Here is a 26,870-nt window from a genome sequence, read left to right as displayed (position 1 = left end):
TTCTGCCAGGCTGTTTTCCTTCACAGCTACTGGGGGGGGAGGGGAGGGGAGGGGGGAGCAGAGCCAAAGGCCTGTCAGTAGGGGACTGCGGGTCAGACACACATGGCCGGCTCCCACTGGAGGGCACTGGGCCCCTGTCACTCCCTGTGCAGCCCCTGCCAGCTGCGGGGTTGGGGAGGGTTCCTTGGCTGTGTGGAGGCTGTGGGTCCTGGCTCCAGGGTGGGCTCAGCCTGGGAGGCTCTGTCTCCTTCCTTTCCCTGTCTATGGGCAGGACCAGGTCCTGGGATATGCCTTGCCAGGTGCCCCTCCTTGGGGACACCTGCAGTTGAGGATTGGGCTCCAACTTGCATGTGAGAGGCCTGTCATCTCCCTGGTACTCCTCCTCAGGCCCTCAGCAGATGGAGCTGTGGCCTCTGTGGCCCTCCTGTCTGCCACACTTGGGTCACTGCACCTCCTGGCCAGGCCCCACCTGCCTGTGGAGCTGTCAAGGTCCTCGTCCGGTGCCCTCCCAGAGGGGCCTCCTGGCCTGCTTGTGTTTCTGAGGCAGCTAGAGGCTTGCCTGACTCCGTCCGTGGCTGGCAGCGGCCTTGCCGAGCCATCTAGAATTGGCTCCTGGCCTCCTTGTGTCTCCTGGGTGTCTTCTGTGGCAATGCAGCTCTATTTTCAGGCCTACGGGAGCACCCAGAATTGCTTCAGGGGTTGCCCTGAATTGGGGGGAATCACAGCCTGTGGTGAGGACCTGAGTGACGGAAGGAGAACGGGGCCTTGGGGTCACTCTTGCGAGACCTTAGGCAGTTTTCTTCACTTCTCGGAGCCTCCTGGGCCTGGGCCATGTGGTTGTGAGAGGACCAATCTGAGGAAGGAATGGGTCGGGGCCTTCTCAGATCCTCTCTCTGCCCATGCTGGGTCCCTTAGATCCTGGAATGCCCGGCGCCAGCAGGCCTGGGATGGTTTACAACAGTTTATGATGTTTTGTTCTGTCTTTAATCCGAGAGTGCCGAAGCATTGAATAAAACAGAATGCATAAATAAACCAAAGGGAGAAAATTGAAATCCCCTGTAATCTCATCAACATCTTAGGGTGTGTCCTTCACATATGTGCACATGGGGACCAGCATACTTACGAAGGGGAGCTGTATTGTATGTTCTCTGTCCTGTTTTTGTTTATTATTTATATAAAACAGACATTTTTATGGGTCATTTAATATTCTGTCTTTAATGTCTCAGACCAGAGGCAGCATATTCTACTCAGGAAATGTGAAGAGGCCAACATGGGAGCTTGGGAGTCTGTGGGCCTGGGGGGTAAGGGAGAAGCTGAGGAGGAGCACCCTCAGGCCTCTGACTCAGGGTTGGTGGGTAGGAGGGAGGATGCAGGCATGCTGGCTGGGAAACCTTCGCTGGGGCAATTTCCCTAGGAGGAGGCCTGAGGCATTTGGGAGTGCAGGTTGTGTGTACAGGAGCAGGGTCTAGGTGGAGCTCAAGTCGGGAGGGCTCTCTGTGCCGAGGGCTGTAGGTGCCATGTGCCCAGGGAGGGTGGCACCAAAGGAAGAGGGTGGCTGGAGCAGAGAACAGTGCTCCTTGGTCCCCCACCATATAGGGGACATGTGGAGGAGGTGGCAGCAAGAGAGATTCAAGAGGCTTATTAAAGTGGGAGGCTGCGTGGGGTCCTACATGAGGGTGGGGATATGCAGACGTGAGGGCCAGGGGTCTGGAGAGTGGGTGGCTGGTCTCTGAGAAACGAGAGAGTTGGTGTGCATTGTGGGGACAAGTCCAGCAGAAGAAGATTTTTTCTTCTTGGGAAGACTTGAGTATACAGTGAGCTCTTGGACGGTGTGGGAGTAGGGGCACCAATGCCCTGCACAGCCAAAATTCCATTTATAACTTTGACTCCCCCAAAACATAACTACTAAGAGCGCACTGTTGACTGGAAGCCTTACTGATAACATAAACAATCCATTAACACATATTTTTTATATGTGTTATATACTGTATTCTTACAATAAAGGTAGCTAGAGAAAAAATGTTACTAAGGAAATTAATAGGAGGGCCCCTGGGTGGCTCGGTCAGGTCAGTTAAGCGTATGCCTTTGGCTCAGGTCATGATCCCAGAACTGTGGGCTCCTTGCTCAGTGGGGAGTCTGCTTCTCCCTCTGCCTGCTGTTTCCCCTACTTGTGCATGCACATGCTCTCTCTCCGTCAAATAAATAAAAATCTTAAAAAAAGAAAAAATTAATAAGAGAAAAAATCCGCATATAGGTGGACCCATGTGTTCAATCCCACGTTGTTCCACAGTCAGCTGTACATGTGCCCATGCAGTATTTACATGTGCACATATGTATATCTGTGTTTGGACATTGCCTCTTTGTACAGAGGGTTTTAGGTGGCTTGAGTGTGTTCACATACTGAGGACAAAGGAGGTAAGAGAAAGGAAAGTTTGAAGATATGGAAGAGAAAGAATTATTAGGAGTTGCTCTGCAAGTGTCAGGAATCCACATGAAACTGGCTTGAGAAAAGAAGAATTAATTGGTTAATAAATCTGACCCCCCCCCCCGCCGCCCCGCCGCAATATCCAGGGCTATTAGCTTCATGTATGGCTGGATCCAGGTGTCTAAATAGATTTTCAGTCTCTCTTTCATTTCCTTAAGCTCTACTGTCCTCTGTGTTGATTTCATTCATGCTCTTCACATGAAGAAGAAAAATGACTAGGCAGCTGCCATCTCTCATTCTCATAGTTGAACACCCCCAGGGGAGACAACTTTTCTTGCCTCATAGTTCCATCAGTGGTTTCTGGATTTAATCTGCTGCACTAACTTGTGTTAAGTCACCCAGTTGTATTCATGTGGTTGGGTTGGCCTGGCCTGAGCCATGTGTCCCCCTTTCCTCTCATCCGATCTGAGGGTAGGAGGGGCAGCTTTTGAGGAATGCAGGGGCTGTGTTATCAGAAGGAAGGCCCGAGGTCTCTGAGGAAGAGGCAGGATTGGGAGCCCTGGGTGGCTGGAGGAGTGTGCTGCTGCTACACAGGATAGGAGACAGAAGGATGTGGAGGCAGACATGGAGCAGAAGAGAGTTTTTTCTCCTCTCTCAGGAGTCTGGCGAGGTCTGGAAGGAGAGCGTTAGTCTGCAGGAGGTTGACCGATGACCTGCTGGCTGCCCCAGGAACCCTCAGGCCCAGTAGCAGGAGTGGCCTGAATGCAGAAAAGGTGGTGCTGAGGCCAGGCAGAGCAGTCCTACCTCGGGAGCCAGAGGGCAGGCGTTATCAGGGCTATTAGAGGTACGGCATGCTGGGTGGGAACGAGCAGGCCAGCGGGGACCCAGGGGAGATTCTGGGGAGCCAGGCATGATAACCACTCTGCCCAGGAGCAGCTCCTGGGGGCAGCCTGCAGACATGTTTTGTGTGGCCTCTGGGTGAGAATGGGGTCACAGCCCTCCCTCAGCAGATGGTGGGCTGTTCCTTTAGACTGGATGGATGTAGGCAGGGTGGGGTGGGGGCACAGAAATAAACATCTTTCAGTTGGTGGTAGGAACTGCAAAAATAAGTAAGCAGATGATGGGGCCAAGAGCAGCGAACAGGGTGAGTGAGTGCGTGTGTGCCTCTGCGTGCACATGTGATGTATGTGTGCGTGATGCATGCGCGTCCATGTGTGATGTATGTGTGCATGTGTGATGCGTATGTGTGCATGTGTGTGCATGTGCACCCTTGTGCGAGGTGTGTGTATGAATGATGCATATGTATGCCCTTGTGTATACATGTGCGATGAAATGTGCCCACGGAATGCATGTGAATTCACATGTGAGCCACACACAGGTGCATGTGATACACACACGTGCAGTATATATGTGATACACGTGGTGCACACGCACACATGTACATGTGGATGCATGTATGATGCGTGTGTGTGTGTGTATGTTGAGGGCATAGCTGCTGGCCACACACAGTCATGACAGAATGACCTATAATCTTTCAGAAGACCTCCCTCATGGCTGGAGGAAAACAGAAGTAATAACATGCATGGGGTAAGCAGAGTCAGTGTGGCGAGTGAGCCCCCTCTCCCCCAAGTGCATGGCCTTTCCTGTGCAGTGGCGGTCTCAGTCCATGACCCAGGCCTGCTGCTTTGGGTTGTGGTCTGGCCTTTCAGGCCTCTTCCCCCATGAGAGACCAGAGCTCAAAGTCTCAGGGCCTAAGACAGTAGCATCAGTGCCCAGCCCTGGGAGGCTCAGCCCCACCGTGAGCCAGGGGGACTCACCCCTGATGACCTGGTTCGTGGGCAGGAGCTCTCCTCTGCCTCTTGGGGATCATTGCTGGCCACTGGGAACTCAACCATCAAGATTTCAAAAGGAGGAGACCCAGTGTTTGCTGGAGCACCTACTACACATGCTTGCTTTATTCCCACCTCCCAGCCTTGCTGAGAAAGGGCTCGATGCCGCTGTGGCAGGCATGTTCTCCACAAAGGGTCTGCAGGGCTGCACAGGCCCTGTCTGCCCCTGGCCCGTCGTCTGCCGCCCGCTCAGCTCTTCTCCCTGTCTCGTGTGTGGCTCCCCCTCTGCCTCTGCTCCCTCTCCGGCTTCAGTCTCATGCTGTTTTAATGAGGGCTTGGCCTCCTGTGCGTGGCGGCTCAGCAGTAGTGCATTTAATTAATAATCTCACATTGCAGTTCTTCCGAGTAAACGCTGCCATTTTATTCCTCACTAATTGGAAGAGGCTAGTTAAGCTCTGAAATGAATGGCCCTTTCTGCTCAGGATCTCCGTCAGAGCGGCTGTGCTGGGCCAGGCGCTGTGAGCCCTGGGGTGGGCGCTGTGCTGGAAGGGCAGACGGCTGGCCTGCCCCACCTGTCTGGTCCAGGGAGGGCTCTTTTGCTTGTGGCCAGGGCAGCCATCTGGCCCAGGATAAGCCCACTCCTGACCTGGGGAGGGCTTGCAGGTGGGCAGGATGTGGACCGTTGCTCATTCTTTGGGTCCCAGTTCTGTGCCAGCCCTGGGCAAGCCCTCCAGGTCCTCAGAGAGCCTCCATGTGCATTCCAGAACCTTCCCTGGGCCCAGTCTGCACCTGCCTCCCTACTCTGTGGCCCAGCCCCATCTCTACCCTAAATGCCTGCACTACCCTACTTCCCTGGCCAGGGTACTGGTCCCAGCTGGTTGCACGGGGGACGTCCTTCAAGATAAAGTCATCTGAAAGCAGCCTCCTATGGGTTCAGAGGAGAAAGGCTAAATGAGCTGTCTGCCCTGGGTTGAGTTGAGCAGCTTTTCAAAGTGAGGTGGAGGTGTGGACCTGTGGGTGGGCCGGGAGGTGGGGAGAGGTGGGAGGGAAAAGTGGCTGGAAGGGTGGCATGAAGGTGCCTGGCATCTGCATCTGTGCGTGTGCAAGGTGGGGACAGGGCAGGGCACAATGCACCCCCCTGCCCCATGGTTTTCAGGGGAGGCCATTTTGGGTCTTGGGGGTGTCCTGTTTATATTTTTTTGAGGGGAATGTATTTATATAATATGTAATTCAGGCAAGAAAGTACATGAACCTTCCCTGTGATTCTTGGGACGTGGTGTTGAACGCCAACAGCGTTCCTGGTGAGTCCCCAGTGTGTGCGTCCAGCCTGCGTGCCCAGTGGTCTTTGATGGTGGCAGAGCTCTTGGCTTAGGTCCAGCGCAGGAGATCCAGTTCCCTTTCTTCATATGGGCTGAAGGAATTTCTGTGGCCTCTCCTCTGGTTGGCAGCAGGGCGACATGAGAACAGTGGGGAGGCATGCATGCTTAGCACCCTTTTGTGCAGAAGGTTCACTACTGACTGGTGTCTTGGCCTCCCTGGACATGCTTGCGAATCCCTCTGTGCATAGCTCTGCTCTGGGCTTCTGGGACCTTCCTGCTTTTTCCCTGTTGTGTTGATGACAGAAATTGGGATCAGGGGTGCACCACCAAGCAGGCTGGCCATTCAGTGTGATACTGCACTGTGATATCACCTGTTCTGCCAGCTGAGCCAGTGTTTGGGGACGAGGATGGCTCTCATCGGAGCCTGAGCCCCAGTTGATGAGGAATTGCCAGAAACCATCAGGAGGAAAGAAACCAAAGTATTGGGGGAAGGGGCTGCCAGGAGGAGCTGGCCCTGCTGCTGTCGGCTGCAGACAGGCTCCAGGGGCCCGCAGGTGGCCTCTGCACATTGCCACCAAGAGGACAGAGCCAGCAGGATCCCAGAAGCCACGGGGCCAGTGCTCTGTCTTTGCCCTTGCATTCCTGCATCCTCTGTTGGAATTTCTTTCCTCCTGGCTTGGTGTCCTCCATCTTTCTTTCTCGCCATCCTTTCCTCCTTCCCCCAACTCTTCCTTCCTCTGTCTTTCCTTCCTTTCTCCCCACTCTTTCATCCACTCACATTTCTCCGTCCTGCCTCTGCGAAGGCCCTGTGGACACACAGACGAGGCAGGCAAGCCTGAGCCCAGCCCTGTTCTCCTGGAGCACATGGTTTTCTGGGAAGATGCACCAAGAGGGTCTAAAATGCCATCCCGGGGAGTGAGGAGATGTTCTGTGGGGGTGGGGAGCTCCCAAGGGAGCTAAGTAGGAGCCTGACATGCCCACAGTGGTGTGAGCCACCCCCCCACTCCACCCAATGCTGTGGCTGGGACACCCCAGCTATTTAAGCACCCCTCCCCAAGGTGCTGCCCCACTGGGTGGCTGGATCTCCTTTGCTCTGGTGTGGTCTCAGCTGGTGCACCCCCTGACCCAGGGGACTCACCTGCTCTGCACTGCTTGGCCTCAGGGAATGCGCATTCTCTTCCCCCAGGTGAGATCTTTTTCTTAAGTTCTTTGCAAATATTATTTCTTGTGCACTTCTCTCTTGTCTGCCTCCCTTGGTGCATGCTCCCGATCCTGGAGGTGGATGTCTGTGTAGGGCATTCCTCTGCAGTGATCTGCTCCTTTTCTCTGGGAGCGGTCAGACCTTTCTCTTTGTCTCTGATGTTCTTGGGCTTCACTGTAATGTGTCTAGGTGTGGAGTTTTTTTTCTTAGCTATGTCTTCATCAGCTCTCTGTGAATCCATTTACAATGAAATCTTCCCTCTGATTTTGGCAAATTCATGGCCATTATTTCTTCAAATATTTCTTTTCACCCCCATCCATATCACTGGACCATTCTCTCACACCTTTGCTCTCTTGGTGCCTGAGCCTCCAGAGCGAGAGCTCCGACCAGATCGCAGCTTCTGGGTGGGTTTCTTGGTCTGCTCTGCCATTCAGTTCAGCAAGTGGGCTCTTTTTTAGTCACAAACTTGTGTCCTAACGAGTTCTCTTTTGCCACTCCCTCCTGCTCTGCCTCGCTAATGTTGCTTCTCATCTCTCTGATACTAGCTAACATTTTTATTTCAGTTCTCCCTCATCTGTGATGGGCTGTTCAGGGTTTGGGCTTTCTTTCCCAGGGCAGGCACCGCTTCCATGTGGGCTCTTATTCCCCAGGGAGCTGAGTGACTGTGGCCAGTGATATGGAGGATTTAGTCTTGTCCATGGTTGCCTTGTGGTGAGTGTCTTAGGAAGAGTTCTCTGGGGTGGAGTAGAGGCCGTGCTAGACAGGGAGGGCCTGAGTCAGGGGCAACCGGAGAGAGAGATGTGTGAGGCCTGTTCTGCAAGAGCGGCAGTGGGGGGAAGGATGGCAAGAGATAACTGGGAAGTGGAAAGGCTGAGGCTTGGGGACGTGAGTGGGAGGGAGGAGGAATCCGGGACAACCTCCAGCAGGCTCTCTGGCTTGAATGACTGGGAGGCGGGCACTGCACGTGGCTGACTGTGATTAGACTCCCAGGGAGGGGGAGCGGCAGGGTGGAGAGGAAGAGGAGAGATCCTGGCAGGGTCAGGAGGGGCTGGGTTTGAGACTCCTCCCATAACGAGGGGGTGTCCCTATGTCCCTGTGGCTCTTGGATGGCCCAGGTGCTGGAGGTTTGGGGACCCCTGCCCGTCAGGTAGAGAGAGTACTGGCATGGAGGCTGAGGCAGGAGGCTGACTGGGTGCACGGAGGCCCTGAGGGCTGGGTGAAAGAGGGCCGCTCTCCAGAGCCAGGAGGCTGGATTCTGGCAGAGGTCAGCCCCGATGGGCGCTGTGATAGGCAGTCACAGTAGCCTCTGCACACCTCATTTCCCTCATCTATAAAATGGGGGCACAGTCCAGCAGGGACATGGCAGTGCGTGTGCAGATGGGAGGAGGCATGTGGCTGGGCAGTGGGGCTGCTGCAGAGGTGTCAGCAGGCAGTAGGGCTGCTCCTGGGGGGATCTGGGTAGAGCCTGCTGCGTTTACTACTCTTGTTGCAAAAGGAAAGGGGAAAACAGTGTTTGCTCCAGCCCCGATGGGAGAGGGGGAGGAGACCTGTCCCTGCCCAGCTCCCTGCACCCCCCTTCCACCCTGCCACACTCACTTAGCTCAGAGTTGGCGCCTGCCCAGCTCTGAGTGAGACGTGGCAGCCAGGAGGCTGAGGCCCAGCCAAGCCCCAGATGGCTGGCGAGAGGTGCTTCCCGAGAGCCGAGCGAGACGAGGACAGGGGCCGACCTGGTGGGGAGGGGACAGGAAGGGGCCGGGAGCCCGGGAGGTGCCAGCCCTGGCCCCGGTACAGCCCTGCCTGCTCTGAGGCTGCACCTTCTCAGAAGCTTCCAAGCGGATGCAGGAGCACAGTGCTTAGAGCCGGAGCCACGGGCTGCCTTGTGTGTGGGAGGGTGCAGGGAGCCCCAATCAGGTTCAGATCAGGAACCTCTGAGCCCTGACTTGAAACCCTGGCTCTGGCCAGGCTCCCCTCTGACACCCCTCTGGCTCTGTGTGTGTGTGTACATGGGTATGAGTGTGCATGTGCATGTGTGAGTATGAATGGTTGTGAGGATACATGCAAATGTGAGAATGCATTGTGAGTGTGCGAGACCGTGCAAGCATGTGCATGTCTGTGTGTGAGTGCATGTGTGGGTGTGTCGATGCCGTGCACACAAGCATGTGAGTGTGAATGTGAGTGTATGTATGTACAAGTGTGTGTATTTGTGTATGCAGCAGCGTGTGTGTAGGTGAGTGTGTGTGAGTGCATGTGTGGGTGTGAGAGTGTATGAATGAGTGCATGCTTATGGTACATGGGTGTGCGTGTGTGAGTGTGTGGAATCAATATGTGTGTGCCTATGTATGCCTTCTTCACAGGCCACTCCTGAGAAGGGAGCTCTGATAGTTATTGTTCCATGTGTAAGTATGATTGTAGTGCTGTTTCTTTGTGTATCCAACGTTTCCATGTTGTCTATTGACTTCCTGCTAGATGAGGATCTAGCTCACGGGCAGGCCAGCTGCTCTGCCCCCATTCTCCCCTGGGAGTTCTGTCACCACTTTAGCCCACATCATGGTTCCCTGTTTTGTCTGTTTCCCATGGCAGATGGAACAGATCACCCCAAATTTACTGTCTTCACCCACAGAAGTGTATTTTCTCCCACTTCCAGGGATAGAAGTCAAGGTGTCTACAGGGCTGCACTCCCGCACGAGATTCGAGGGGAGCTTCTGGTGGCTCCTGACACCCTTGGCTTGTGGCCGCCTGCCTTGCGACTGTCTTGAGGTCAGAGGTCAGCCCCTTCTATCTGCCTTTGCCAGTCGTGTGGCCTTCTCTGTGCATCTGGCTGATCTCTGCTTGCCTCCCTCTGTAAGGAAGTGGCCGTGTGATTGCACTTGGGCCCCTATGGCAATTCAGGATTGCCTCCCATTTCAAGACCCTTAGCTTAATCACATCTACTTAGTCTTTTTTTTTCCTGTCATATGCAGTGACATTCACAGGTTCCAGAGATTAGGACCGGAGGGGGGGTGGGGGGTGGGGGGTGGTATCTTTGGAGGCCATTTTTTAGCCAGCACCCCATAGACCTTTAATATATTTGCACCTTGGCTGCCTCTTCCGTCAGCCCAGGGCAGTAGGATCTAGAGACCTCCCTTAGTGCGCTGGGGCTCCCAGTGCCGCACCCCCTTTCTCCACTGCCCGCATCCCTCATTTTTACCTTCCGCCCTGCACCACAAGGTGTCCATGAGTCACATTCTTCGTTGTGGCGGGTTTGCTGCCAACAGGTTTATGTTTCTCTGGTTCTCTGTGTGCTGCTCACAGCTGGCTGACCTTGGCCAATTGCTGGGCCTTACTGGCGCCTGCCCTGTGGGGAGCCGAGAGCAGGGAGAGAGCCCTCAGGAGGGGCTGGGCTTGCGCTGGGCTGTGGCAGCTCAGAGCCAGGCCCTTCCAGAGGAGTGTCGGTCAGAGGCCAGCTCCTCCTGGGGCAGGATGGCTGGGCCCTGGGTGGAGAGGGGACATGGCTTTCCTGCTTGGAGGGAGTAGAGAGGATCCGCATCTGAGCAAACATCTGTTGAACATATGCATCTTTCCCTTATATAATCTGGTTTGCAGAGTGGTTTGGAAAGATGGTTTCCTGTTGTCGTTGAGATGGTCAAGGGAAGGCCCTGGTCCTGCCTTCAGGGATTCCTTGGCCCCACCCCAAGGTGGAAGAGAGGGGGTGAAGGCCCTGAGCTGGGAGCTAGCCAGCAGGTGGGTGGCAGCAGGTGGAGGTAGGCTGTGCACAGGGGGTGAACAGCCTGACCTGGACAGAGGTCCCCTGACTCCACAGTGTGGCTGTGGTGTAGAGCCTCACTTCTCCAGGGCTTCCCAGCCCCCTTTCCTTGGTTTTCCCAAACCCTTTGCCAGGTCAAGATGTTCCTCCCATTTTATAGCTGAGGCTCAGTGAGCAGGATGAGTTTCACTACCCAGGCCATATAGCTGACAAGGCAGGGCTTAGTTCAGCAACCCAGACGCTTCTTGGGCCCTCCACTGACCTTCAGAGTGCCCTGGGGGTCTAGAGCAGGGCGTCTTAGACTTATTTTAAATTAATTTTTTGAAAAAACCAAAAGCTGTACAAAAGAAAAGGAGTATAGTGTAATAATCTGATCAGCCAGTGTCTAGTGAAATGATTACTGTGGTGTCCATTACAGATGACGAATACACAACATGTATGTATGTGTATCTGTGTGTGTGTGTATGTATGTATATATATATATATATATATAAAACAGAATATTATTCAATCTTAAAAAAAGGAAGAGAGGTGCCTGGGTGGCTTAGTTGCTTAAATGCCAGACTCTTTTTTTAAAATATTTTATTCATTTATTTGAGGGAGAGCTAGAGTGAGTGTACCAGCAGTGGGGAGCAGAGGGAGAAGGAGAAACAGGCTTCCCGCTGAGCAGGGACCCCGACGCAGGACCCAAACCCAGGACTTTGGGATTATGACCCGAGCCCAAGACAGATGCTCAACCAACTGAGCCACACAGGTGCCCCTTGTCCAACTCTTGATTTCGGCTTGGGTTGTGATTTCAGGGTAATGAGATAGAGCCCCGAGTTGGGCTCTGTGCCGAGCATAGATCCTGCTTAAGATTCTCTCTTTCCCTCTGCCCCTCCCCACCCTCGCTTGTGAGCGTGTGCATGCTCTTTCTCTCTAAAAAAAATTAAAAAAAAAAAAAAAAAAGGATGAGATCCTGGCATTTGTGACAACATGGATGAACCTGGGGGACTTTATGCTAAGTGAAATAAGCCAGACACAGAAAGACAAATACTGCATGATCTCATTGATATGTTGAGTCTAAAAAGGCCAAATACAGAGAAGCAGAGAATAGTGGTTGCCAGCGGCTGTGGTGATAGGAGAGAGGGGGAGATGTTGGTCAGATGTACAATGTTCCAGTTATGTAGGGCAAGATATAATGGGCATGATGCACATTATAGTTAACAATACTGTATTGGGTAATGAAAACGAGCTGAGAGAGTGGTTTTCAGGTGCTCTCACCACACACACATACACGCACACAGATACACTCACACAGACTCACACACTGGAAACTACTCCCAGACTTTAATAAGCATCAGATCATCCAGGAACTTATAAAAACGCAGGTTCTGGTTCAGCAGGACTGGGGTGGAGGCTGGGATCCCATATTTCTAATAAGCTTCTGGGTGACACCAGAAAGCCAGTGAGGGAGGGCACCAGACACACCTCAAGAAGGAGGCACTTCTCTGGGAGGGCTTGAGGTGTCATCTTCTGTCAGCCCCCATGCAGAGATGTCATTTGGGGAGAATTTATTCAGTGCATACCGTTAAAAAGAATTCCTCTCAAAATACGTCTCTAGGAAAAGAAAATGAAGCCCACATGGGTGGTTGCCACACTGAAGGGAATCCTTATGGCCCCCTGCTCACCTGCACCCTTGCTCTGGGAGCAGTGGTGGCCACTGCATGCCCCCCTTCTGCCTGCCTGCGGGACTATGCAGCTCCTCTTCCAGCTGGCGTGTGTGACCTTTCCAGCTGGTATTTCAAGTGTTCTCTCCTGGTGCTGCTGAGTTCTGTGGATCCCCGAGGCAGTCATTTGTCAGATGGTCCCGGAGCCTCCCCACATCCCTTCAGATTCTCCTGCTAAGACAGTCCGTGTCAGACAACTCCCAGTGCCTGTCTTCCCATTTGCAAGCAAGCAAGCCCAGTGTTTTATAAACCAGAGAGCTAGAATTCTCAATCTAAACACTTCCTTTACACTTGTTCTTGTATATACCCTGCTTACTCCTGGAGGAAGTAAACGACCCACTGTGTGAGACAGTGACCTTGAGAAGGGAATGAAGGCTCTGAAGGTGAAGTGACTTCCCGTATTTCTTGAGTGCCTATGATGTGCCATACGCTGGTCTGGGGGCTGATGGTCCAGCAAGGAAAATTCGTCTCTCCTGAGATCTTCTGGTTGGAGGGCAGACAGTGACCCACTATCAAGCCCACACATCAATGATTGGAAAACGGTGTTATAAAAAATAGAACAGAATAGCAGTCGAGCATGATGAGGAAGGGGCACTTTTAGCCAAGGCCCTTCTGGGGAGGAGACCTTTGAGTTGAGACCTGGACTTCCAGGTGGAAGCAACAGCAGTTGCAAAGACCCTGGACCAGGAACTAAGTTGAAATGTGCCAAGGACAGAAAGAAGATCTCTGTGACAGGAACTTTGAGTGAAGGAGAAGTCAGATGGTGGGACAGTCATGCTGTGAGAAGCACTTGAGCGTTTGGGTCAGGTGGGTGACAGGTCTGATTTTGTGTTTCAGAGATTCCGCTGGGTACCTGTGCAGAGAATGGAGGTCATACACATTCAGTTTTCCCTGGCTTCCAGCCTGGAGTGCTGTATGACACTGTCAGCTGATGGTGCAGCCTGTCACGGGAAGCCCCTACAGAATGGTGGACTCCCAGGCGCAGGCTCCTTAAACTGCTGAACCTTTGTGGGCAGAGCTTCTGTGATTCCACAGAGCTGTCCTTGTGTGATACACAATGGCCCCCCCAGGGGTCAGCCGGGTGCTGGAGCCCCAGGATGGCCATTGTGCTTTGTGGAGGGTAGGGATGTCCTCATAGCATCTCCTGGGATGGATGGCAGTGCACAGCAGGGACAGGCAACCTGGGGACAGGGACGCGGTGTGGGCACAAGTGTTTACCCCGCACTGGCAGGGTGGAGGTCTGGGCTGGACTCAGGTCGGCCCCTGGTGAGTGCTCACTCTCTACTGAGGGTGCTGAGCTGGTCCCTAAGGGCTCAGGTCCCAGGTTGAAGTTTCTGGGGGTCCTAAGAGGGGCAGGACTGGCCCCATCGGGTGGACCCCTCTGCTCATCCCCCAAAGAGCTACATGCTTGACACCCATCCCCTTCAAAGCCTATTGCCTAGGTGTGTTTCCCCAGCCTCTCAGGCCCTAGCTCCTGTTGGGCCTTGTTGTAGGACAGAGGCTGTCCCCAGAGGGACCTTTCCTGATAATTCAGACTAATACTGTCCTAGTGCCTGCCAGAGCACTTGGTGCTGCAGAAAATGATTTTGTGGCTTTGCTTCCCTCTGGGGTATCAGTTCCAAGGTCAGGTTTATCTGTCTGACTTTCTGCTGGCACAGGGCCTAGCAGTAGAGATGAGAAGTTCAGCAAGGCTGGTGGACAAAACAGGGGCCTCCTGTCCTCCCTGTAGCCTGCTGGGGCCAGACACTCCTCCCTGAGCATCTGTCTTCCTCTAGGAACACAATCTTTGGGTTCTGGAGTCATTTCCAGCTTTTTACCATTAAAAGCAAAGCTCAGGGAATCCATTTCCTGGTGCTCTGAAGTGGGGGTGGTGTTTGTAGGGTGGATATTATGAGCAGAACAGCTGGAATCTGTGGGCATTTTTAATGATCAGATATTCGTGGAGGAGGTGTGGTGAGCTGGTTCCCACTGGTCTGGCTTCCCTGCTCATGGGAAGTGGGGACACTGAGCCTCTTCCAGAACACGTTCTTTACTAATTACTTTCTCATTACTAGCCCCTGCCCAGTCTTCCTCCCACCTTCTGTATAGGCCCAAGTTTGTGTCTGTAGAAGGAGGAGAGGCATTGGAATCAGGTGCTGAAGGTTGAGTAGGGGTTTGCTGAGTGGGGAAGAGGTTCAGGGTATTCTAGAAGCTGTATAGGGGCAGCCAGAATTTTAGTTTTCTGGACCGCAAGTGTGGAGGGATGCAGAGTGCTGTGGGGCTCAAGAGGCAGAGATTGGGCACACAGGCCAGGCTGAGGGGAGACTTTGCTTTGCCATCCTATGGTTCTCCACCTCCTGTCCCTCCCTAGGACACTGGAAGACAAGGTCCACTCATGGTCATTTGTGGGCATGAGCTGTATTCTGGCCTTACTCAGAACAGCTTCAGAGAAAGTTAATGAGTTGAGGGTACTAGGATCCCAGGAACATCCTGGAATCTTTCTGGTCTGGCTTCTTCCAGATCAGAGTCAGTACTGCCCTCCTCATGCCACACACATCTCTCACTGCCAGCTGTACCACTTTGGAGGTTGTGGCCCACAGCTGAGGTAGGTGGTTGGGATTCTCTAAGGACACACACTGGGGCCCTGGCTTATTTCTTGTTTTCAGAGTCACTGTCAACCTGAACCCCATGATCTATGCGTCTATACTTTTGCCAACTTCACAGTCTTGATTAATATAACTACATTAGGTTTTGATATTGGACAGAATGGTTGCTCCCATTTTGTCCTTGTTTTTAAAAAATGTCACAGCTAATTTTAGTTCTTTTGCCTTTCCATATACATTTTAGAATAACCTCGTCTATATCTATAAAAAACCCTGCTCATATTTTAATTGGAATTGCCTTAAATCTACAGACAAATTTATGGAGAATTGACTTCTTTACTGTGTTGAGTTTTTCAATTCATGAACATAGTATATCTCTCCATTTATTTATGTATTTAAAATTTCTTTTCTTTGCATTCTCTCTGACTTCCAGCACAATGTTGAATAGGAGTAGTGAGAATGTTCCCTATCTTAGGATGAAAAACATTCAGTCTTTCATGCTTGAGTATCATAATAGCTTTAGGTTTTTTGTAAATGTCTTTATCAGGTTGAGGAAATTCTTTTCTATATTTGTTAGTTGAGAGTTTTAAATTTTTACTCATGAATGCATGTTGAATTTTATTGAATGCTTTTTTTTTGCATTTTTTGATATGATCTTGTGCTTTTTCTTCTTTAGCCTGTTAATATGATAGATTACATTGACTTTTGTATATTGTGCCAGCCTGCATTCCAGGATAAATTCTACTTGTTTGTAGTATATTATACTTTCTATGCATTGCTGGATTAGCTTCGCCAACATTTTGTTGAATATGTCTTTTTAAAATCTATGTTCTTGAGGGATATAGGTCTATAATTCTTTTACTCTGGAACTATCTTTGTCTGGTTTTAGTATCAAGGTATGTAATATTGGCTTTCTAAAATGAATTGGGAATATTTCCTTTTCTTCTTTTTCCTAAAAGAGATTTGTAGAATTAATGTCATTTCTTCCTTAAATGTTTGGTAGAATTTGCCAGTAAAATTATATGAGCCTGAAGACTTCTTTTTTGGAAGCTTTCAAGCTATGAATTTAATTTCTTTGATAGTTACAGGACTTTTCATGCTATCTGCTTCATCTTATGGTGAGTTTAGTAGTTTGTGGTTTTTGAGGAAATCATGCATTTCAATAGAAGTTGAATTTATGGACATAGAGTTGTTTGTAGTGTTCCTTTATCTTTTTAATGCCTGTGAAATCTTTAGTGATATTCTTTAAAAAAGAATTCTGTATTTTCTTTCCTTTTGAAAAAATGTCAGTCTTGATAGAGATTTATCAATTTTATTGACTTTTACAAAGAAGAAGGTCTTGGTTTCATTGATTTTTCTCTGTTGATTTTTACCCTTATTTTTATTTCCTTCCTTCTGCTTGCTTTGGATTTATTTTGCTCTTGTATTTCTAACCATTGAACATGTTTTTTAGTATTCCATTTTAATTTATCTGCGTGTTTCACTATATCTCTTTGTATGGCTGTTTTAGTGGTTGATTGAAGAGTTACAATAAACACACTTAACTTTTTACTATCTATTGAGAACCAATATCTTTACAACTTCAAGTTGATTGCCGAAACTGTAGTATCATATAGGGTCATTTACTTCATCCTCTTCCTGTGTAGTTTTGTTTTATACAGCTATATACAGTGAAAACCTCATTCTGCAATGTTACAATTTCCTACTTAAGAGAACAGTCTATTTTATTTTTCAGATTTACTATTTCTGTTGTTCTTCCTTTATTCCTGATGTACAAAGTTTCTTTCTAGTATCATTCTCCTTCTGTCTGAAGAACCTCCCTTAGCAACTATTTTAGGTCTGCTGTCAACAAATTCACTTAGTTTTCCTTCATCTGAGAATATCTTTGTGTCTCCATAATTCTTGAAGGGTATTTTTTTTCTGGAAATAGAATTCTGGATTGGTAGTTCTTTTTATTCAGCATGTTAAAAATATTTTCTCACTGCCTTTGGACTCCATGGTTTTGATGAAAATTTGAATCATTTCCCCCCTATAAATAATGCACTGTTTTTCTTTGTATCTTTTAAAGACTCTCCCTTTGTCTGTAGTTTCCAACAGTTTGATTATAGCATGGTGTATTATAGCAAGTGTATTTCTTTGGATTCGTCCTGTTTGAGGTTCACTGTGATGCTGAATCTTTGTTGTAGATTTGTATTTTTCACCAAATTAGGGAGTTTTCAGCCATGATCTCTTCAGTTATTTTTTTCATCACTGCATTCTTTCCCCTCTCCTTCAGGAACACCAGTGACATCAATGTTATATCTTTATGTATTTTCCCACAGGTCCCTAAGGCTCTTTTCATGATAAAAATATTTTTTCTCTCTGCTGTTCATTGGGTAATTTCTATGGCTCTATCTTCAAGTTTACTGATTCATTTCCTCTGTCATCTCCATTCTGCTATGGAGTCTATGCAGGTTATTGTATTGGTTATTGTATTTTTAAGTTCTATAATTTCTATTTTGCTCTTCTTCTTCTTTTTTTTTTTTTTTTCATATCTCCTGTCTCTGGCTGAAACTATCTTTCTGTCTGCTGCAAGAGTTTTTGCCCTTCCTTTATGGAGTCTTTTTATAATAGCTGCTTTAAAATCTTTCTCAGATAATCCTGACATAGATGTTATCTCGGTGTAGACACCTATTGATTGTCTTTTCCCACACAAATTGAGATTTTCCTGGCTCTTCAGATGCCAAGTAATTTTAGGCTGTATCCTAGACATCTTGATACTATGCTATGAGACTTGAGGCCTTGTTTAAATGCTATAGTCTTGCCATAGTCTTATTTAAATTCCCTGGAGGATACTGATCTTTTTGTTGATCAGATAATTGATGGTGCCTTCTCTTCAATGTTGGCTCTGTTTCCCAAGCCTTTGCAGTGCTCTCTGGGACCTGGGCATTGGTTTGTCTCATAATTTAGTTCCCAGAGGCTGTGCAATATTGTTTAGGGCCAGATGCACAGCTTGGGGGATGAGCCCAGGAGACGACACACAACTTCAGGCACTTCCTCCAGCTCTGCTGTGTCCACTGTCTCCCTAGTATTTTCCAGTTTCCCAAGGCTCCCTCAGGCTCTCTGGACAAAAGTTGGGGTTCTCTGGGCCATGCTGTCTGGCACACTTGCTGCAACTACTGAGAGGACAATGAGGGAAAAGAGCAACAGAAGTTTGCTGTTTGCTTCACCTTCCTGGGACCACAGCTCCTCTGACTGGAGAGTAAGTCTCCCCTCCCTCAGAATGGAGAAAAGAAAAAAATAAAAAATGGGAGCGCTCCTCCACCCTCTGAGTGTGCACCTGGAGCTTTAACTAGAGGGTTTCTCCCAAATTCTGTCTGGGCCCCAGTGCCTACTTCTGGAGTTGGAATTGCCTGAGACTAAGGAGACACCAGGAGATAAAAAAGTAGTAAACACACTGCTGATTTGGTGGTGCTCCCAGTTCCGCATGTATAATTCCAATCTGCCCATTATTGTTTACCTTCCAGAATTCTCCAGTCACTGCTCCGTGCATTCGGTCCATATTGTATAGCTGCATTCCATGGGAGAGGTGAGGTGAAGCATACTCACTCCATCTCACTTGGAGCTGGAACTGGAGCCTCACTGTGTGTCAGGCAGTTGGTGGTCTGGGGATGGACTTTCATCCACAGGGACTCAGCCATAGCCACGTCCCACCTGAACAATGGCATTTCATACGGAGTGGGGAGGGAGGATTTAATGTCACCTCCTCTCTGGCCCCTGCTTTCATGCTTGCTGCCCTTAGAATTCTTGCAGCATGTGCAGAGCAAATGAGGTAGGAGCCAGATGTCATCAGCCTCTGCCTAAGACCTCTATGGGCTTCCACTACAGAGAACAGAAAATGTGCACTTCCAACCATAGCTGATGAGGCTCTCCATGATCTGTCTTACCCACCTCCCTGACTTCACGGGCCCCAACCTGCCCACCATTTGTTTTCCACAGTGCAATCACAGTGACCTTCTTTTCCTTCCTCAAACATGGCAGGTTTGTTTGGGTCCCAGGGCCTTTGTATCTGCTGTTCCCTCTGCCTAGTACCTGCTTCCCTAGGTCTCTAAATAGCTGGCTCCTTCTTGTCATTCAGGCCTCAGCTCCAACATCACCTTCTCTGAGAAGCTCTTCCTGTGTTCCTGTAACATCACCCTTCTGTTGTCTCCATGGTCCTATCTCTGTCATGTATTTCCTTTTTTATATCCTGCTTGCTTGTTTGGTGCTCATTTGTGCCAGTAGGAGGTGGTCCTTATGGTCCGCATCCAGCCCCAAATCACAGATGTTGGCCATGTGCAGACATGTGTATGGACATATCTATATGGTGCTGCTGGCAGGATGGGTTTGGGGGTCTGGACCCCCTGGACCTTAGGCCCTCAGAGATCCTTCATGGTCCAAGAGGACCCCAGTAGGAGGCACCGCTGCCTCTGTTGAGAATCTTGGTAATCTCAGCTTGTGGTGCTCCGGCATGGCCACCCCATTTATTTTCATAAATACAGTGACATGAGAGACAGACATCCTGGCAGCTGAGTGCCTGCTGAGGGCTTTGCTCTAAGGGGCACCTGCATGGGCCTCACTTCCTGAAACTGGTTAGAGGCTGGCTGGAAGGCCATGTTGGGCCAGGCCTGTCTTCCTAGGGTCCTCCCAGGAGCCCCTAAGCTGGGGGCCCGGGCTGCCTTGGACAGGTGCTCTCAGGTTCCGTGGGTAGACCCAGCTTCTTTGGAGTTGTGGGAAGAGGTTTTTCCTCTCCCCAGCAAACCCCATTCCCACCGTGCTCTCTGCTGCCTCTCCCTCTTAAAGCCCCTTCTGGGTGAGAGGGCACTTCTGGGGTCTGCAGGGCAGATGGGGTTTATCTTAATTTGTATTCTTTTCCCAGAGGGTGGGTTGGTTCCCTATTCTGCATTAAATCCAGAATTCAGCATGCTCAATCCCAACGAACCCACAAGGGAGACACTTTATTTATTTATTTTTTAAAGATTTTATTTATTTATTTGACAGACAGAGATCACAAGTAGACAGAGAGGCAGGCAGAGAGGGGAAGGGAAGCAGGCTCCCTGCTGAGCAGAGAGCCCAGTTTGGGGCTTGATGCCAGGACCCTGCTTTGTGTCAGACTGGTGACCAGCAGGTCATGACCTGAGCTGAAGGCAGAGGCTTAACCTGCTGAGCCACCCAAACGCCTCAAGGGAGACACTTTAAATCCACTTCTGTCCCTCAGTTACTCAGGCACTGCCTGGGGAGGAAGGTCTCTGCTGAGCTTTGTGTCAGGGTGACTGGTGTCCATGAGCCATAGGGCAGGCCCCTGGCGGCTCCCCATCCCAGTGTGGGGTACAGGAAGAGCCCAGCTTTGGGACCACCAGACCTGAGTCAGCCAGTCATGAAGCTTTCTGACCCTGAAATGGTCATGTAATCTCTTTGAGCTTCAATTTCCCAATCTGTAAAATGGGAATAATTATAACTGAGCTAACTTTGCCTTCATCATCTTATTTTTATCCCTTGATGACTCTGTAAAGTAGGTAATATTGTGCCTTTATTTTAATGATTTTTTTTTATTAAATTTTATTTTTTATAAACATATAATATATTTTTATCCCCAGGGGTACAGGTCTGTGAATCGCCAGGTTTACACACTTCACAGCACTCACCATAGCACATACCCTCCCCAATGTCCATAACCCCACCCCCCTCTCCCAACCCCCCTCCCTCCAGCAACCCTCAGTTTGTTTTGTGAGATTAAGAGTCACTTATGGTTTGTCTCCCTCCCAATCCCATCTTGTTTCATTTACTCTTCTAATATTGTGCCTTTTTAAAGATGAAAGAACTGTTGGAAACAGGCCAACTAGCCTAGAAGTGACAAGGTAGGAATTTGATCTAGAAGCCCCACACAGGTCTCAGCTGGGCCTGATTCTCTCTTTCCCTCAGCCTGGTGGATTTAGGGGTGGCAAAGCCAGGTTGGGCCCTGGAGTAATACCCCCTACTTTCTGGGGTTTCTTCCTGGGGCAGCAGGGCCAGGTGAGACCCCTAGAGCCTAGGCCCATGTCACAGTGGGGCATTTTTGCAATGGGGACCAGTCTGTCCTTTTTGGCCAGGATGGGGAGTGGGGTTTGCTGTGGCGAGGAGGTCTTACCCAGCTGGTGTCGGGGTGGGGTGGGGTGGGGTGGGATGGTGTTCAGGACTTCTGCTCTGTGGGGAGCCTCTCTGGCTTTTAACATCTCTGTTCTGGCTCTGTGCAGAGGAAGGGTTTTCTCCAGAGCCCAAGCAGTACCACTTTATCTGTCTGTTGGCTTGCCTTTCCCAGACTGTTTCTGAATTAAGTTTTATGTATGAGGACTTTTCAGTAATATCATTATGTTTATTTGGATCTCAGCTTTGAAGTGCATTTTTGAGTGTGCACATCATTCCCCCCAGAATCAGGGCCTCCTTTAAAAGGGATTTATCCTAAGTTCAAGAAACATTTTCTTAAGGCTGCTGTAGTGGGGGGGCCTGTGCTTAGTGCTAGGGACACAGAAAGGAAAGACCTATCCTGTCCTCAAGCAGGCTCAAGGAAAGATGACGAAAGATAGGTCAAAAATGTCACTTGCAAAAGCCCCAATTCTTTTCTTCTTCTTCTTTTATTATTATTATTATTGGTTTTTTATTATGTTCACACCTGAAAATTATTTTTTGTGCATATAAAATATAGGCTTGTAGTAAGCTCAAAACATCAAACCATGTAGAAAAGTATAAGAAAGAAAATGAAAAACCTAAAATCCTTCCATTTTGTCATAACCAACATGGGAAGCAGAATAATGGCTTCCCAGAGACTCCACGTCCAGATCTGGGACCTGTGGACCTGCCATGCTCCATGAGAAAGAGAAGTTAAGGCCGAACTAGCTGAGTTTATGGTAAGGAAACTATCCAGGATGCTGTAGTACCCCAGTGTAATTCCAGGCATCTCAAATGTGGAAGAGGGGAGGCAGAGGGAGGACATCAGAGTGAGAGGTTTGAAAATGCTACACTGCTGTCTTTGAAGACGGTGGCAGGGGCCACAGGCCAAGGGATGTGGTGGCCTCTAGAAGCTGGATAAGGCCAGAAAGCAGATTGTCTCTTAGAGATTCTGGAAGGAACTTAGCCCCACTATCACCTTGATCTTAGTCCAGTGAGACTCATATTGAACTTCTGAAGTCTCGAACTGGAAAACAATGAATGTGTGTTTGTGGTAGTTTATTATGGGAGTCATAGAAATGAATATGGCCACCACTGATATTTGGGGGAGCATTTTCCATCTTTTTACATATATGTATTTTTACAGAAATGGGATCCTGTATTTTTTTTAAAGATTTTATTTATAAATAAATCAGTCAAATAAGACTGAGAGATAGAGAGATCACAAGTCGGCAGAGAGGCAGGCAGAGAGAGAGGGGGAAGCAGGCTCACTGCTGAGCAGAGCCCAATGCGGGGCTTGATCGCAGGACCCTGAGATCATGACCTGAGCCAAAGGCAGAGGCTTAACCCGCTGAGCCACCCAGGCGCCCCTTGTCTCTTTGTATTTTTTTTATTATTTTTTTAAATTTTTCAGTGTAACAGAATTCATTGTTTATGCACCACACCCAGTGCTCCATGCAATACGTGCCCTCCATAATACCCACCACCAGGCTCACCCAACCTCTCACCCCCTACCCCTCCAAAACCCTCAGATTGTTTTTCAGAGTCCACCGCCTCGCGTGGTTCATCTCCCCCTCCAACTTCCCCCCAACTCCCTTTTCCTCTCCATCTCCCCATGTCCTCCATGTTATTTCTTATGCTGCCCAAATAAGCTAAACCATATGATACTTGACTCTCTCTGCCTGACTTATTTCACTCAGCATAATCTCTTCCAGTCCCATCCATGTTGATACAAAAGTTGGGTATTCATTCTTTCTGATGGAGGCATAATACTCCATAGTGTATATGGACCACATCTTCTTTATCCATCCATCTGTTGAAGGGCATTTGTTTTTTTGTTTGTTTTTTTTAAATTTTATTTATTTATTTGACAGAGAGACAGATCACAAGTAGGCAGAGAGTCAGGCAGAGAGAGAGAGGGAAGCAGGCTCCCTTCTGAGCAGAGAGCCTGATGTGGGACTCAATCCCAGGATCCTGGGATCATGACCTGAGCTGAAGGCAGAGGCTTTAATCCACTGAGCCACCCAGGCGCCCAGGCATTTGGTTCTTTACACAGTTTGGTGACTGGCCATTGCTGCTATGAACATTGGGGTACAGATGGCCCTTCTTTTCACTGTATCTGTATCTTTGGGGTAAATACCTGTAGTGCAATTGCAGGGTCATAGGGTAGCTCTATTTTTAATTTCTTAAGGAATCTCCACACTGTTTTCCAAAGTGACTGCATCAACTTGCATTCCCACCAACAGTGTAAGAGGGTTCCCCTTTCTCCACATCCTCTCCAATGCATGTTGTTTACTATCTTGTTGATTTGGCCATTCTAACTGGTGTAAGGTGGCATCTCAATGTGGTTTTGATTTGAATCTCCCCGATGGCTAGTGATGATGAACATTTTTTCATGTGTCTGTTACCCATTTGTATGTCTTCTTTGGAGAAGTGTTTTTTCATGTCTTCTGTCCCTTTTTTTGAAAAGATTATCTGTTTTGTGTGTGTTAAGTTTGAGGAGTTCATCATAGATTTTTTGTCTGTACTGTCATTTGCGAGTATCTTCTCCCATTCCATGGGTTGCCTCTTTGTTTTGTTGACTGTTTCCTTTGCTCTGCAGAAGGTTTTGATCTTGATGAAGTCTCAAAAGTTCATTTTCGCTTGGATGTGAGATTCTTGAGCAAGTCAGGCTAGTGCTGTAGTGTGGGTTGTTTTGGCCTAGAGGGAGAGCTCCTCCTCTGAGACTGAGGGGCATCTCGCCAGCAGCATCTTCATCAGTTGACGGGTGGACATTTGGGCATTAGGCCCCTATGATGCCAGGACCCAAGTGGTGGAACAGGGGGTCCTCGGGGGCACCCTAGGAGACAGTCCCGTCTCTGAATGTTGGGGCAGGGGGTGTGAGGAGGGCACAGCCAAGACCATGGCCGGCTCTTCTGGGGGCTCCCGGCCAGAGAGTGTGTGGCCTGGGGAGGAGAAGGTAGGGAGACTCCCCTTCCCCTATCCCTGGCCTCCAGAGAAGCAGGTGGGGATCTAGGCTGTGGCTCTGCAGGGCCAAGGGTGGGAGACTGAGGGTGACAGATCAGGGCATTCAGGCTGGGCTGGCAGGAGAGGCCGGGATCAGTTACTAGAAATGTTGCCATGTGCTGTCAGCTATAGGTTGTCCTGTCCTCTGTAAGTCAACCTTACTCGCTTCGTGACTAAAATGACTGAGGTCCCTCTGCTCCTGTCAGGAGATGTGCCATCAGCCCAGAGAGGCCACTACAGTCACTTGGTTTGCAAACTTTGTGACTGCCATCTTTTCACCAGGCATTGTCAGTAAAACAGGGGTCTCTGAGAGTAATTTCCTGGTTCTTGATCTAGAATTCTCTTTTTATGATGTTAAAGACACCCTGCTTTCTGGGAGCGCTTTTTACTTTACCTGTCACTTGGTGTTTCTGCCAGTTTTTTAAACAGCACACTGCTTGTTTTTTTAAAGTCAAACTGAATCTCGTCACAAAGGAAAAACACTTTTTTTGGGTAACTACATGAGGCAATGGATGTTAACTAAACTTATCATGGTGATTATTTCACAATATAGGGAAGTCAGGTTATTATGCTGCATATGTTAAATGTATCCTGTGCTGAATGTCAGTTATATCTTAATAAAATGTAGGAAACCGCCTCAAACTGATCATTCTTTAGCCCCAAGTTTACCCCATTGCCAGTTATTAGTGATGCTGCTGGTTGTGATGTTGCCGTCATTTCTTGGCCTGGGTCTCTATGTGTGACTCGTCCTCTCTCATCCCACAGTAGGCCACCCTCAGGGGCACATGGGGGAGCTGGTCTCAGCAGGCCCCGCACCCGCTCCCTCACTTAGGATCCCCCGCAAGGACCCTGCCGCCCAGCCCCATGTCTATCTGCCCTGCCTTCTTGTCCATCTTCATTCAGCTTGGATATCATAGCCTGTCTTTATGCTCATGCCACCCCAACTCCTGGCTTTTTTGATGAATTGTGGAGCCAAACCCCATCCCTCCACCTCACTTTTCAGCTTCTAAACAGGAGAAGTTCCCAACCTAGCCAAAGAATCTACCTTTAAACTCCTAACCGCAGGCCTCAGGCTGGCAGCGGCCCCTTCTGGCATGACAGACCCCCTCCATGCTCCAGGTGGGCCCCGTCAGCCCACCTGCCCAGTGCTGCTTCTGCCTCTCCTGTAGCTCCCTCTGAGACCATTCCCTACTTCGGTGGTCAGGCCCTGGTAGTTACTGCTCCTCAATGGTGGCTCTGTCCGTCCCTGGAGGTACTGGCCTGTTCTCAGCTCTCTCAGAACCCTTGCCTCTGAGTCCCCCCAACTGGGATGCAGTCATTTGTCCAATGTCCCAGGCTTCCCACGCTCCCCCTACACCGTCATGTGTGGCATCTGTGGCTCCTGGCATTCCTGTTCTCCCCACCAGCGCGTGGCGGAGTGCTAGGGCTTGACCCCATTCTCCTCTTGCTTCACCTCCTCTGGGTTATCGTTACCAGCCTCCAGTGTTTGATGGCTTGGCTGGCCTTTCTCTGAATCCGGTCTTGTCTGTCCATGTGTCTGCTCAGACCACTCACGGCCACCTCAAGGGAAACGACTCCAAAACAGAAGTCTTGGCTCCTCAGTCCCAGGCTCTCCATCTTTAGCCCCCAAAGCAGAAGAGAAAGGCCTCAGCCCTGCTTCCACCCCTGAGCTCTCCCCATCTTGGTCAAGACCACCCATAATGCCTGGGCTTCATGGGGGAGCTTGGCCTTTGTCTCAGTGCCCCTGCCTTGGGCCTCAGCCTGCGTCTTCCCATCCTTCATGGCTCAGCAAAGATTTGCTTAATTAGCGATAAAAATTTTTTTCTTGTCTTTTGCTGTCTAGACTATGTTTTCTACATTTTTTCCTTTTTGCAGTGACTTAGAAGATACATATCCTGTTTTTATCCTGCTAGCCATTAACTCTCAATTCTTAAAAACCTTCATAAACTCAAGTTTCCTTAAACCTCATCACCAGAAACTAAATAGCACCTGTGGACTCTTTCCATTCAGGAGGACAGGAACATCTCACCCCCAGTCATGTACTAACCAAACTGATTTTATAGATTTTTTTTTTTATAGATTTGGGCTTATAGTTAGAAATACTGTTTGCTTTTTTAAAATAATGTGTCTTCTTTTTAAAGAGTTGTCTTTGATTTTTATATTATGTTTCATAACCATATTCAGGATGATTTAGACCTAACTGGTCCCAGGCTGTTGTTTGCCATTTTTCCTTCTGGCTTGAGCCTTCCCTGTCTGCATGTTCTTTTTCTCTCTTCTCTTCTCCTCTCTTTCTTTCTTCTTTCTTCCTCCCTCCCTCCCTCCCTCTCTCTCTCTCTTTCTTTCCTTTCCCTTTCTTTTCTTTCTAATTTTCTTTATTTATTCAAGAGAAAGAGTGAGAGAACACAAGCAGTGGGGAGCAGCAGGCAGAGGAAGAGGGAGAAGCAGGCTTCCCACTAAGCAGGAAGCTGGATGTGGGGCTCGATTCGAGAACCCCAGGATCATGACCTGAGCTGAAGGCTGATGCTGAACCGACTCAGCCACCGGCACCCCTATCTGCATGTTCTGTATTCTTGTTCCTTCCCCAGCTGTCAGGGGCCCTTGTGGTGGTGAGACTACCTTCTCAGCATGAGGGAGCTTGGCAGGTCTGTGGGCTGTGTGTATGGTCTTCCAGACCATGACCTAGAAGGCTGTTTCTTCCCGGGATGGGGTGCCCTGGGTTGGAGGGTCTTTTCCTTTTCATGTGACAGCCTCCTTCCAAGGTCTGTGGACTGCTTACCCCCTCGTTCCCAGCACAGATCCTTTGAGTTGTTTAAGTTGGACGAGACTTTCAGGGTGTGTGTGCAGAGGATGACCTTGATGGGCTGTTCCTAAATTCCTTGCAGAGCTTCTAACTAT

The 26,870-nt window shown here is 49.4% G+C and overlaps 1 protein-coding gene across 1 annotated transcript in view; it reads left to right on the top strand.

Moving 5' to 3' along the window:
* LOC111158889 (ADAM metallopeptidase with thrombospondin type 1 motif 2) overlaps positions 1–26,870 on the top strand; it is a 219,053-nt gene that overhangs the window by 22,957 nt on the left and 169,226 nt on the right. The window lies entirely within an intron of this gene.

This window comes from Enhydra lutris, unplaced genomic scaffold, assembly GCF_002288905.1.
Source record: "Enhydra lutris kenyoni isolate GAN:26980312 unplaced genomic scaffold, ASM228890v2 scaffoldscaffold64, whole genome shotgun sequence".
In the NCBI taxonomy this organism is placed as follows: domain Eukaryota; kingdom Metazoa; phylum Chordata; class Mammalia; order Carnivora; family Mustelidae; genus Enhydra; species Enhydra lutris.
This window is presented reverse-complemented; position numbering and strand designations above follow the sequence as displayed.